The sequence below is a fragment of the Pyxicephalus adspersus genome, chromosome 12 (genome assembly GCF_032062135.1).
Source record: "Pyxicephalus adspersus chromosome 12, UCB_Pads_2.0, whole genome shotgun sequence".
Classification (NCBI taxonomy): domain Eukaryota; kingdom Metazoa; phylum Chordata; class Amphibia; order Anura; family Pyxicephalidae; genus Pyxicephalus; species Pyxicephalus adspersus.
The window spans coordinates 14,208,764-14,224,057 of NC_092869.1; positions in this window are offsets into that span (position 1 = coordinate 14,208,764).

Below are 15,294 nucleotides of genomic sequence, written 5' to 3' on the forward strand. Positions count from 1 at the left end.
TAATAAACAATTAATTAAAAAGAGTAAAGGATTCACAGAGACCACCGGAGTAATGAAAAGAGGGGTTTTGGTAGGCCCCTAATGTTAGATAATTGGAATGTATTTGTGGTGGTAGTGAGTCCTAATTTGTGTTACAAAGAAAAGGTAATGAAGTGCCTACCCTTAAATTAGTATAGATCATTTGGAAGTAGAGACAGAGAATTGAGCAGGGTTTTGGAACACATAGTGTATTCTTAACCCCCTTAGCGTTCTATATTACCTTAGATAATTGCTATTGATTGACACCGGTACTGGTACATCACAGAGAGGGAGGACATCCTGCAGATGGAGCCGAGCAACGGGTGAAAATGGCGTGCTGTCAAAACCGCGTGTTGGGAGATCACAGGGACGCGGCTCTAATATTAGAACGGCGTTCCCAGGACCTCCCCCCGCTGCATGTGCCCAGACATGACGTCTGGGGAAGGCTGTAAGGCTTTAGGCTGGATGGCAGCAGGAGGGCGGCGCTGTATATGTCATCCCTCCAGCTACACGTCTCCCATTGCAGAGGGGAGAGGGCGATCAGAGAGTGTCGTGACAGACCGGGTGCCACAAAGCATCCTCATCTATAGAGATGGAGATATGCAGGGAAATGAGGCAGTACCTCTCTGGAAAAATAGGGGCAGGATCGCATCAAGATGCACCCAGAGAAGATCTGGGTGCCCCCGTCCCCTCAAGACAGGTAAGGGAGGTACAGTGTAGCTAGACCTAAGGGTAGGATTCTCGTGCTGACTATGTGTAGTGTGTTACCAAATGTCAAAATAGCAGATAGAATTTTTTTGAGACATATATATGAAGTATATTTAAAAGAAGTTTATAATATTGAAAAGTGACAAATATAAAAGACATTTAAATATAATGCAATGAAAGTACGGTACAGTGCTATTCGCTATATTGAAAAGTATTAAATGTCAGACATATTTAAGTAAAGTACAGTATCATTATATTACAGCCCAGTAGAATATGAAACAATGTACTGGGAAACACAGAATAAATTCGTCTTTTATTTACATCACAAGCATTCAAATAAAGTACAGTAAAAAATACCATACAATAAAATTTACAATATTGAGAGGTATTCATTCTCAAAACCAGTTCAATAAAGTACATTCCAGTAGAGTATGAAATAGTATACTGGGAAACAGACTTGAAATAATCGTTTTAATACAATTGAGAAGCAATTGAGAAGCAAAATGGGTAAACAACAACTATACCCATTAACTGTAACAAATCAACTTTCTTTCCTTCTTTGACTTTCAAAACTCACGTACAAACATTTGTTAACATTATGACGAAATAATGAAATAATAGACAACAATGTAATCTTAAAATAAAATATAAAATAAAAAATGTACTTTTATTTTTATTTCATGTTGTGTGGTGTTTTTGTACTGTAAAAAACATTTAAAAGCAGATTACATTGTAATCTGCTTTTAAATTTCTCTTCCAGACACACTCCCTAATACATCACCACTCACATCACCTGGAAGATGACTAATCCTCCCGGGTGATGCGAGAGGGGATGTCTTACCCTGCCTCACACAGACGCTGCTGCTGCTCTGCATCTCCAGAGAGATGCAACGCACAATGCAGGACTTCTGCATTGTACTTCACATCTCACTGCAGATGCCAGCAGCAATAGCAAATTCTGGGTATTGCACAATACAGAAGTCCTGCATTGTGCTTGGCATCTCAATGCTGATGCGGGCAGCGGCGTGGCCGGGACCCGGGTGGTATTTAAAAGCTGATTGCTCAGTAATCTGCTTTTAAATTTCCCGCCCAGCCACGTGGGGTAAGGGTAAGGGGGGCTCCTAAAGTAACCCGAGTGTGACTCAGGATTATCGCTTTTTGCATGTAAAAGCCACCCCGAGTCACACTCGGGATTACCGCTAGGGGGTTAAGATAGATACAGAATATATATCAACATACAAATATACATGAGGCCACTAGGCAACCTAGTGGTCAAACATGAGTGGTTAGAGCATTAACAATGCTTAATACAGTACATAACCATCAAATAATTAAATTGAATCGCCATGTTGTCTTAGGATTCATCATAGGTCAATAGTGATTACTAGACATATAACAACTAGTTAACTTATAGACTGGTAACCATCCAGATTATTAAATCATCAAAAACATGTTATTTTCTATACCCGACACGTTTCGCCCCAAATAGCTTCTTCAGGCGTGTCTTTAGTAACATGCGTTGGTTGCTTTGTATGGGTTGCATCTAAATCAATAAACAATATTGCATTTTAATCTTTGTAGACATTGTATCATAAATATAAGTACTCTTAATGAGTATGGTATCAATCAAAAAAAAAAAAGAAACAACAACTATACCCATTAACTGTAACAAATCAACTTTCTTTCCTTCTTTGACTTTCAAAACTCACGTACAAACATTTGTTAACATTATGACGAAGAAAATATTAGATTTTGATCCTAGATCTGTACACTCTGTATCCAACATTACCAAACAACAACAACAAGCTCTAAAAAATCTCCACAAGAATAAACACATCACCATCAAACCAGCGGATAAAGGCGGTAATATTGTCATTATGGACAATCACCAATACATTCAAATGTGCTTGGACATGTTAGAAAATAAAGATTGGTATAATACCATCAACAAAACAGATATAGATTTATACTAGAAGGAGCATTACTCTATTATTACAAAGGCACATTATTTAGGTACAATTGACACTAAAACTAAAGAATTTCTATGGATCAAACATCCAGTGATACCAACATTTTATAGCCTTCCTAAAGTCCACAAAAACTTAATAAAACCACCTGGACGCCCGATAGTGGTGGGTATTGACTCAATCTTCTCCAGAGCTAGTGATCTAATTGACTCTTATCTTAGACCATATGTAACCCAACTACCTTCATATCTTAGAGACACTATCCAATTACTTCAAACCCTGAAAGGTATGACAGTCCCTCCCAACACACTCCTATCCACAGTAGATGTGGAAGCGTTGTATAGTAGTATACCACACACATTGGGTCTACGGTCAATAGCCTCCTTTCTTGACACTGGAGACCCATCTCTGGGGACCGTATTATACATTTATCTTAGATCTTCTAAGATTCATTCTAACCCGCAATATATATACATTTAATGATCAAATGTACTTACAATCACAAGGGGTTGCGATGGGGACACAATGTGCCCCATCCTATGCTAATTTATATCTTGGACATTGGGAGAAAAATCTCTTCTCCAAACCCGATTTCCACCCTTATTTAAAACATATTTCCCTATGGCATCGATACATTGACAATATTTTCATCATTTGGACAGGCCCAAGGGATATCCTAAACAATATGCTACAATCGCTTCTACAGAATGACTATTATCCTAAATTTACTTGGAACATTGATTCTCATCAAATACCCTTTTTGGGTATGTTTCCATCAACATTTCCTCTGACCTTCATATTACCACCACACTATACAGAAAAGAAACAGCTGGAAACACCATTCTCCATGCTGAAAGTGCACATCCAAAAGCCTAAATTAACAGTATTTCCTTCAGTCAAATGTTTAGACACAAGAGAAACTGCACATTACATATTGACTTTAAGACAGAAGCCAAAGCGTCAACAGAAAGACCTATAGCCAGGCTACAGTAAGAAACTTTTTAAAAGAACCTACCAAAGGGTCTCTAAGTTAGAAACGGGAGGACTTTTAACAAATCCTCCATCCACACACATTCAACCTAAACTACCTATTATTACCAAATTTAATGAACACCACTGATAGGTCCACCAACTAATTAAAGATCACTGGAATATTCTTACCTCTGATCCTTCTATTAGTAATATTCTGGATGAAAAACCCCCGTATTACATTTCGAACATCTAGTTCATTACGAGACTCATTGGTCACAAGCCATTTCAATCCCCAACCTATGCATCTCAAGTCAAACAAAACCCATGGAACCTTCAAGTGCGGTTCCTGTAACCAATGTGAGTGGATTTTAGAAAATCAGGCATTAATATTACCTAACGGCACCACACATAGAATCCACTATCAGGTGAATTGCCAATCAGAAGGCATCATATACTTAATCAACTGTATATGCGGTAGATTCTATGTAGGAAAAATTAAAAGATCATTCCGGAAACGTATATACGAACATATATATCTGATTAAAAACGGTAAAATGACAACCCCGCTGAGTTTTCATGTAGGAACAGAACACCAATTCAATATTCACTGTGTAAATTTTGCGGCACTTGAACAGATACCCTTAAGTCCCAGAGGGGGCAACCATGACAAAAAACTGTTACAGGCGGATGCCAAATGGATATTTGTTCCTAAAGCAAACTATTTTCCAGGACTAAAGGATGCCTTTAGCTTTAAACCATCTCTTTAACTCCGAAATTCCTGTCCTAGTCAGTACCCTTATAGTACAATAAGCCTCTCCACTGATATTTGCAGAGAAATATATCCTGCTCACCTTGCTTCTCAATTGTATTAAAATGATTATTTCAAGTCTGTTTCCCGCCGTCCTTATATTAGAGCGGCGTCCCTGTGCGGCTCCATCTGCTGGATGTCCTTCCTCTCTGTGATGTACCAGTACCGGTGTCAATCAATAGCGATTATCTAAGGTAATAAGATTGCAGTCTATATACTATACAGCTATATTCAATTTCTATATACAGATCCCTGATGTCAATATAAGGGCTCCAGTCTACATATCATAAGACTGCTTACACCAGTGAAAAGGATTAACCTGTAGGTTTATCTCAGTACTCCACAGGGATATGATACCCCTCTAATTCTATACACAACTATAACACCCAAGACACCATCCCACAGAACTATGTAAGTGTTTTAAAAAAAGCTCTTTTCTCTATAAATTGCCAACAAGCAACCTAGTTCTGCTGGCTCATAACATTCCAGTTGCTAACTAATAATATTAATCGTTAGACATATATATGCCCAGCTAAGTACTTTTTGGCTTTTCGATCAGTTAAGGCTATTTTTGTGAATGATACCATACTCATTCAGAATACTTATATTTATGATACAATGTCTACAAAGATTAAAATGCAATATTGTTTATTGATTTAGATGCAACCCATACAAAGCAACCAATGCATGTTACTGAAGACACCCCTGAAGAAGCCATTTAGGGCGAAACACGTCGGGTATAGAAAATAACATGTTTTTGATGGTTTAATAATCTGGATGGTTTCCAGTCTATAAGTTAACTAGTTGTTATATGTGTAGTATTCACTATTGACCTATGATGAATCCTAAGACAACATGGTGATTCAATTTAATTATTTGATGGTTATGTACTGTATTAAGCATTGTTAATGCTCTAACCACTCATGTTTGACCACTAGGTTGCCTAGTGGCCTCATGTATATTTGTATGTTGATATATATTGTGTATCTATCTTAGGAATACACTTTGTGTGCCAATACCCTGCTCAATTCTCTGTCTCTACTTCCAAATGATCTATACTAATTTAAGGGTAGGCACTTCATTACCTTTTCTTTGTAACACAAATTAGGACTCACTACCACCACAAATACATTCCAATTATGTGTGCTAAATGTTTATGTGTATGAAAAAGGGAGGGAAAGTAAAACAGAGGTCAATAGAGGTCACACCAGAGAAAGAAGAGAGAAACCTCCTACCTCACGTTTGTCAGTCCAGATTAGGTGTACAGTACATAGATAAAGTTACTGTGTACTGTGTGAGCTGGGGTGACCTGCCATGCATCCCCTCCCCCATTAAACCACCATTGTACAACAGCAAGCAAACAACTTTATGGGCCACCTCCCGCTAAACCACATAAAGAGCTGCCTGGTGAGAGGTTTCCTAACCTCTCCCTAATTATTTCCATAATTAGGGGTTCAGGTCAGAGTGCGTAGGCAAGGCCTTCTACCTCAATAAGGCCATAATCTTACATACTGTTTAGAGGGGTAGAGGCTGAAGGCGAAGAAACTCCATCATTAACCAAGGTGAGTCAGACTAACTAGGGCACCTGCAGAGAAATTAAAAAAACTTTGCTAATCAGATAGACAACTATCCCAAATGACCTCCTGCATTCTGCTCTATACAAATCAAGACCTGGTATAGTCTCATCACAGTGTTTGATACATCCCAGGGACTTCCACTTGAGGGCCATGCTGTCACAGCCAACATCTAACAGAGTCAGCTCCAGTGGTATCACAACCTGCCTAAACCCTGGTATAATGATGTCTGTGGGGTGTATCAACTCCCCACAGAGTGATCCAAAGAGTATCCCCTAAAGAGTGATCTAAAGTGGAAGTAGTTGAAGCCCCCCAAAAATGTGTGCCCACAGTATGCCAAAGCCATGATCTCAATTTTTTTTTTTTTAACAAATCATGAGCCTGCTTGCTAATATAGCTCCTACTCAGCTAGCTTTAGCTCAGCCTGTCATCCTCCCTTAACCACCTCATCAAATTATTGTCAGGAGTGCGCATGCACTGCCCGTGATGCAGCCTGATCCGCACGGCTCCCCTCCACGGCACTGGGGATCAGACCTAGGATGGTGGAAGTGTGGGACAGCGTGGTACAGTCTAAACCAGCCCTCAGCTCTCCCTACAGTACACCCCTAGATAGGGATAAAGAAGCTTTAGAACCCTCACATCACCAGTATCCCAAACACTGAGCTGACAGGGTCCCAGATTTCCTCATCTCAGTCCTCATCATCATGCCATGCATGCATCTATATCTCAGAGCACTAATAACTCCCCAATTTCTGTAGATGATGAGCATGTACCCACACAGTTTTCACCTGTTACACAGAAATCTAAAGTCCCTCTCATTGTAAATGCTCCTGATTTTCAATCAAGTGTTTGTTCATTCATTATTATTGAAAGGGCAAAACAGGTTACTTCATCATATGGCTGCATTGATATAGATGGAGTTGCTAAAACTTCATCCTCCATTACCACAGAAGTGCGTAAAGATCTTCAGAGTTTGGGCGCATGGCTGGATGTAATTGAGCAGAAGTTAGATGTCTCAATTTCCAGAGTCACTCAAAATACTTCTCAAATCATGTGGCTGGAAAATTAAATTAAGGATCTCCAAAATAATTTGGATGTTCTAGAAAATCGTACAGCAATAACATTCATATTGAAGGGGTTCCATAGTCTGTGAAGGATACTGTAGAAGCAACCAAAAGATTCATGAGGTTCAATTTGACAGATGTCCCAGAATCGCATCTAGAGCTGGATAGAGCTCACTGGGCCCTGACAGCAACTAAAGTTGATGGGCTTCCACAAGATATTATTGTGAAACCCCATCACTCCTCAACCAAAGAGGCTATTAATAAAGCAACCAGGAATATGGAAAATTTGCAGATGGAAGGTCATCCTGTTCAGATCTTTTCTGATTTATCTCCTTTCACAATCCAACGAAGAAGAGCCCTAAAGCTTCCAGTTCATGTCCTGCTGGCTAGCAACATAAGACGTCGATGGGCATTTCCTTTAAAGATGGTTTTTCAATAAAATAGCAAATCCTTTTATATGTCCTCTATTTCTGGGGGGGAAATCTTTTTTTAAGAGCTGCATTTGCTATCCTGGAGCCATTCTACAATCTTGTCATCAGATGGCGCAAAGACTCCACTTTATGCTTTGTGGCAGAAAGTGAAATCCTTTTCCAAAGCCGCCAGCAGTGCTACCTGAACGGCATTGAAAAGTTAAATTCTAGGTTAGCCACCTCTTTCTTCCATTTATTAAGAAAAGGAGAATTTTACTAAGAAGATGGACAAATTTTGTTCTTGCTTATTGTTATGAGTCTGATCCGTTGTTGAGTTGATCTTACTCCTTTTGCTTTGATATCCTGCTGTTTACAGATTTAAATAAACTTGTACTAGTGTTACAATGGTTAGCACCTTTCTTTTGAGTCTTACTCTGTTTTTCTTGAGATACAGGTATACTTGTATTTTGTTATCATGGTTATGAGGTATCTTAGATAGCTTCTAATTGCCCTGTCAACTAATAGTTTTTACCTGTCCTTATGGACTTTACTATTATAAACTTTGTAATCTTATCCCTCAATAATGTGTTTAATGTTGCAGGGGTCCTCCACTACAGGGGTATACGGGCTGGGACTCGGTGTGTATACTGGCCCTGCTTGTGTTTCCCTGGTGTTATGGAGCTGTTATATGCTCCGCCCACTGGGGGGTCTGTGGGTGATCCCTTATTGATGCGGTTGATGGGGAAGTCCCCCTCACATCTCCAACTCTTGAGTGATTGTGCGTATTGGCGTGCTCTGGTTTGATTTGACTGATGGCTGCTGTCCCTACTGATTCAAAAGAACCCCCTCCTACCTGGTTCTTACCCATAATGTTCAGGGTCTAAATTCCCAGTAGAAGTGATCCAAGGTTTTCCATTATTATAATTCCTTAAAAGTGGATATATTGGCTCTTCAAGAAACCCATTTTTCCCACACCTCCAATCCTAAATTGTTCCATAAAAATTACCCTATTTTGTACCAGTAAAAATTGTAAAGTAGGAAGAAAGAGATTTTGAGGCTCAGATTATCATTACACATCAATAGTTATGAATTTATACATCAAAGATTCATACATAATTACAGTTTACAATCAATAGTAATGTTCAATCCTTGATCCTGTTAGCATTCACATGAATAGGATGGCTATACTATACATAACTATAAAACTATATACTATACATTACTATACAGGTAAACTGCCGCCAAACAGTAATTAACATTCAAAACATTGGACCGAATAGGTTGCTTAAAACCCGACGCGTTTCACCGAATAGGCTTCTTCAGGGGTATCTTGTGATATAAAGATTAAGCCTCAAAACCTCTTTCTTCCTACTTCACAATTTTACATGTAATTTATTTTAGGTGGCTCAAAACTAAGTAGTTAATAAATCAGGTGAAGGCAAATCCCCTATTATTTTGAACCAGGCCAATACCCCTAAGAAAACATGTGGAGTCATGTTATGTTTCTCTAAAAGCTTACGTTTTGCTCCTAATAAGGGTTTTAAAGATCCCAGTGGTAGATTTTTAGGAGTACAGGGAGCAGTAGAGGGCACTGAATTAACAGTGGTTAAATACTATGCTCATAATGAGGGTCAACTGGACTTTTTTCACCAATTGCTTTTTAAGGTTACACCTAGAATCCAAGGCAGTTAAATACTTTTGGGAGATTTAAACCTGGCATTGGACCAGATTTTAGATAAATCTATTCTTCCAAAATATAAGTATCCCCCCAAAAAAAGGTTACAAACTATCCTTGCTGTTAAAACAACATGGATTATTGATAAATGGAGGGAATTCAACCCCTTAACAAGAGATTATTCTTATTACTCTGTGGTCCACAAACATTATTTCCAGATTGATCACATTCTCCTGCCTGTTTCCTTAACACCTTTGGTGAAAAAAGCTTGTATCTTCTTAATTCCTTGGTCTGACTATGATCCAGTCTTTATTCAACTGATTATTATTATTACAAAGTATTTATATAGCACCATCATATTACACAACGCTGTACAAAGTCCATAGTCATGTCACTAGCTGTCCCTCAAAGCGTCTCATATTCTAATGTCCCTACCTCAGTCATATATCTTTATTACAGTCTAAGGTCAATTTTGGGGGAAATCCAATTAACCTAACTGCATGCTTGGGATGTGGGAGGAAACCAGAGTACCTGGAGGTAACCCACGCAAACTCCATGCAGATAGTGTCCTGGCTAAGATTCAAACCTGGGACCCAGCGCTGCAAAGGCCAGATAACTAATCTCTGAGCCACCATGCTGACCACCTAGTGACTAGTTTGAAAAGGTCTTGCTCCTCATTTAAGTGGAGACTTAACGAAAGCTTACTTACTGACCCATTGATTAGGTATGAAATCCGTCTACATATCCAGAATTTCTTTTCATTTAATAAATCTACAGATACTTCCTTGGGTATTAACTGGGAAGCTACGATTAGAGGTGAAATTATTAAAATAGGGGCTAGGTTAAAGAAAACCCACAACCAGACCTTAATTTTAAAGAATATCATAACATTTAGCGTCAACATAAAGACAATCCCCTCCCTACTTCTCACGCCCAATTAGAGTCTGTTCGCCTAGAACTTAATTTGCTACTTTTCACTAGAGCTGACAAATCTTTACGTTGGGCGTATTATGTAGTACTAAACGGGGCAGACTCTTGCTTAATAAATTAAACCCCAGACCCAAAGTTCATGTATTCCCCAAAATCAGGCTGAGAGGAGGTAAATTGTCCCAACATCCCAAGTTTTATTTTTGTCACTGGATATCCAAAAAGCATTTGATAGCATATCTTTTTACATTACTGTGTGAAATGGGGTTTGCCCCGCATTTTATCAATCTTTATTCACCTTCTGGCAACATTTCACTGAGAGGCTTTATGTCCTCTTCCGTTTAGATTAAAAAAGGCACTAGACAGGGTTGTCCTCCTTCCCCACTCCTTTTTGCTTTAGCCATGGAGCCTTTTGCAATAGCCATCAAGTCTGACCCAGATATTAATGTGCCCTTTTTGTGGATGATGTTCTTATGTATATCACTTCCCTCCTCACTAGTTTACCTAACCTTTTCAAGCTTCTGGGGGAGTTTGGAAAATCCCAGGTCCTCAACATTAACGTTCCCTCTCGGTTTATTGATACTCTTAAAAACTCATATAAATTTCAATGGGACAATAAATCACTCCAATATCTTGGTATCAAATTGACTCCCTCTTATCAAACCTTATACCATGCTAACTAGGAATTCTTATTTAAAACTATTCTTTTGTATCTTAATTGATGGATGAAGTTCCCCCCTTCATGGTTCGGGCAGATAGCTTCTATTAAAACGAATGTTCTCCCTAGACTTCTGTATCTCTTTCGTACTCCCCCGGTCCCAATACCATCTCACAATTTAAATCATCTACAAACAAAAATAATGAAGTTTATTTGGAACGGAAGAAAAGTAGTGTACAAAAGGCCTCCCTGTAGAGTCTACGTTCGCAGGGTGGTTTGGGAGTCCCCAATATTTTCTATTACTATACGGCAGCTCAATTAGACCAAACCTCACTGTGTGATATTTCTGGCCCCAAACCCGAATGTTAGTTGGTCCAGAGGAAGGCAAAAAAAAACCCTGGTACAATTTGCTTCAACAGGGGAAAAATTCCTTCCTGATTCCATGAGGCAATCGGATGTTCCCTGGATTAACCGTCACTGTTACCCTTTTTTAAATCCTTAATAGCCAGTTATATTACTTGCTTTTAGAAAAGCAGTTAGCTTTTTCTTAATCTATAGTAGTTGCTAAAACTACTTCCTAAGGGAGCCAATTCCACATTTTCACAGACCTTACAGTGAAGAATCCCTTCCTTATCTGGTGCTTAAACTTCTTTTCCTCTAGACGTAAAGAGTGCCCTCTTGTTCTTTCTACTGATCTCAAAGTGAATAAGTGGGACGTGAGTATGATCTACCAGAACCCCCAGATCCTTTTCTGTTTCTGGCTCCCCAAATGTATTCCCCCTAGACCAGGGGGTGTCAAACTCTGGTCCGTGGCCCAAATCTGTCCCGCAAGGTCCTTTTTTTTGGCCCTCATAGAATTCCGAAAAGGAATTACATCTGGCCCGCCAGCCCGCTACTACGTATTGCAGCGAGTGATGCTGCTTCTACAGTTCCTGGCATCACTCGTCTATAGACCAGCGGCCTATGCGTTGCTCCGCATTGTTGTTCTGCTCTATTGACTGTTCTTTAGACTCAAGTAATGCTGGGGATGGTAGTCTGTGAAACAGGAGGTGAGACATCTCTGCCCCTCCCCGCCCCCTCCCACATATCACAGGCGCCTACAGTAATACATTGTAACTGTAGTTCTGCATGCAAATGATAGAAGCCACACAGTGGTTAATTTGTATCTTCTATATCAGGCAGTACCAGCAGCAGGAAAACAATGGATCAAATCGTCCCGACTGTATTTCTATGATTGTAGTACATAGCTGACTTACAGTCAGTATTAGGCTGAGAAACTATTATAATGTGCTGGAACATGCACAGAGAATCTCCATTTATTTCCTTACACATGGCAGGATCCACATGAATCTTTATGTTACTACCTCACATAATCATTTTCAATACATGCAATACATAGCCATTATTCCTGTACACCCATCATGTGAAACAAAGCCTAGGCAATGATCACATGGTGCCTGACTACCAGGGGCATTGTGTTTGTTTCAATCCATTAGAGACACATCCATTACACATAGTGTAATATTTAGTGTCAGACAAACTTGTTATGTGAGAGGATACAACAATACACAGGCTGCATAGATAGATAGAACTTAGTCTTTTCAACCCTAAAGTGTGTGTAGAAGGGTTTGTTTTTGTAAGTTATGGATGAAGTAGTAAACTTCCTCAATTTTTTCAATAAATTTCAAGTTTGGCCCCCCTCTTGGTCTAAATTTTTAATTTTGGCCCTCTGTGTATTGGAGTTTGACACCCCTGCCCTAGACAGTATGAAGCATACATGTTGTTAGTGCATAACTTTACATTTATCTATATTAAATGTCATTTGCCACTTGGCTGCCCAATCAAACAGTACATCCAGCTCTGCTTGTAGATTATAGACATCCTGTATGGACTTTATTCCAATACATAGTTTTATAGTAGTTTTATAGTTTTAAAGTCATCTGCAAACACAGAAATGGTACTTTTAATTAACAAACTTTTCTAAACCTTTTGAGCCTATTTTGGAAAATACCTGTCTTTGGGGCATGATGTCAAATGCTTTAGCAAAGTCCAAGTACACTATATCAACTGCTATTCCACTGCCTACCTGTTTACTTACTTCCTCATAAAAAGAGAGTAAATTTGTTTGACAACTTCAGTCTTTTTTGAAGCCATGCTGACTATCACTTATATTATTATTTTCTAGCAGAAACACCTCTATGTGGCTCTTTATCAAACTCTCTAAGACCTTTCCAACTATGGACGTTAAACTAACTGGTCTGTAGTTACCTTGTAATGAATTTGCTCCTTTTTTGAAGATAGGAACCACATTGGCCTTACCCCAATCAATCGGTACCTTGCCTTTTATCTATATAAAATGTCATTTGCCACTTGGCTACACCATCAAACAGTAGATCCAGGTTTGTTTGTAGATTATAGACATCCTGTGTGGACTTAATTCTATTACATAGTTTGGTGTCATCTGCAAACACAGAAATGGTACTTTTAATCCCAAACTCTATATCATTTATGAAGATGTTAAACAGTAAAAGTCCCAACACTGAACCCTGGGGTACACCACTAATAACCTTAGACCATTCAGAGTATGAATCATTAATTACAACTCTCTGGATGCGATCTTCAAGCCAGTTCTCTATCCATTTACAGATTGACTTTTCTAAACCTATCGACCCTAACTTGCATATTAACCGTCTGTGGGGTACAGTGTCAAATGCTTTAGCAAAGTCCAAGTACACTATATCAACTGCTATTTCACTGTCTACCTGTTTACTTACTTCCTCATAAAAAGAGAGTAAATTTGTTTGACAACTTCAGTCTTTCTTGAAGCCATGCTGACTATCACTTATAATATTATTTTCTAGCAGAAACTCCTCTATGTGGATCTTTATCAAACTCTCTAGGGCCTTTCCAACTATGGACATTAAACTAACCAGTCTGTAGTTACCTGGTAATGAGTTTGGTCCCTTTTTGAAGATAGGAACCACATTGGCCTTACGCCATCCATCGATACCATGCGAGTGACTAAAAGAGTCGCTAAAAATTAGGAATATTGGCTTTGAAATAACTGAGTTCAGCTTTTTGAGGACACATGGATGTAGTCCATCGGGTCCTGGTGCTTTGTCAACCTTAATTTTGCCTGTTTTTCAATCATAGGAATTTTTAGCCATTGTGACGCGTTTAAGGCAGTGACATTGCTATTATGAATTTGGACTTGAGCTTTGCTACTATCCTAGAAGAGCTAGAAAAAGTGCTAAAATAATATTTAACATTTTTGGGGTTTGCCTTTGATTTTGAAGTTTTTAACATTTCATCTCTTTTTTACATCTTTTGTTATATTCTTTATAGTTATCAAACGATAAAGGTGATCCTTTATTTGCATATTTTTGAAATGCCCTTTTCTTGTTTGTTATGGCTTTTTAAACATCAGCTGTGAGCCACATACAGTAGGTTTTAATTTTAACCTCTTAAACCTATTACCCATTGGAAATTATTTTTTTAAATTGTATTTCATTTTAATTATATTTTATTTCAGTGTGCTTTTGTAGAACAGACTTGAAACATTCCTTTTTCTGTTCTGTGTTCTTTGAGGACAATAATGTCTCCCAGTCCAAGTCACAGAGAGTTGCTCCTAATAATGGGAAATTTGCTCTCTTAAAATAAATGTTTTTATCTTTCCTGTTTTTGCTTCCTGTTTACAGCTTACAATAAATAAAATCATATTATGATCACTGCCACCCAGATTCTCTTTTATATGCACATTTGTGATAAGCTTTGCATTGTTAGAATAAACTAGGTACAGAAGAGTACCATTTCTAATTGGTGCTTCTATAAACTGTACCATAAAATTATCTTGTAGTAAATTGACACATTTTTCCCTTTTGCTGTTCCTGTAGTGCCATTCTGACTCATTCTCAATGTCAGGGAGCTGAAATCTCCCATTAATAAAACACTTTCACTTTTTGCTGCTTTACTATCTGTGTTAGTAGTTGATTCTCTATTTCTTCCTTAGCACTAGGGGATCTATAGCAGACTCAACCTCATCGCTTGATCCATCAGCAATTTCTTCTTTTACATTCACTTTCAGATCACTTCCCACATACAGACAGACACCACCACCCTTTCATTTGACTCTGTCTTTTTTCCCTTTCCTTCCCCCTGTTTCTATCCTCTCCCCTTTTGTCTTTTGTGTCTTTTCTGTTTTTCGCTTTTTATATATACTTATCGGTCACATTCTAGTTGGATTAATTTTGGTATTCTATTATCCGCTGATTTACTCCCTTTTTTTTCTCTTGTTTTTCACAACACACGTGAAAAATATATCCAGTTCTCGTTTGTTCATTTTAAGTATACTAGATGTCTCACTACTGTTTTGCTCAGATGGTAAAAATGTTGTTTTTTATTTTCCTATTGTATGACATTGTTTTGTTACCTTTTTTTTAATATATCTTTATTGGCAGAATAGAAAAAGCTATAAAAAATATAAATATAAAAAATAGCATCATACAAATTTAAA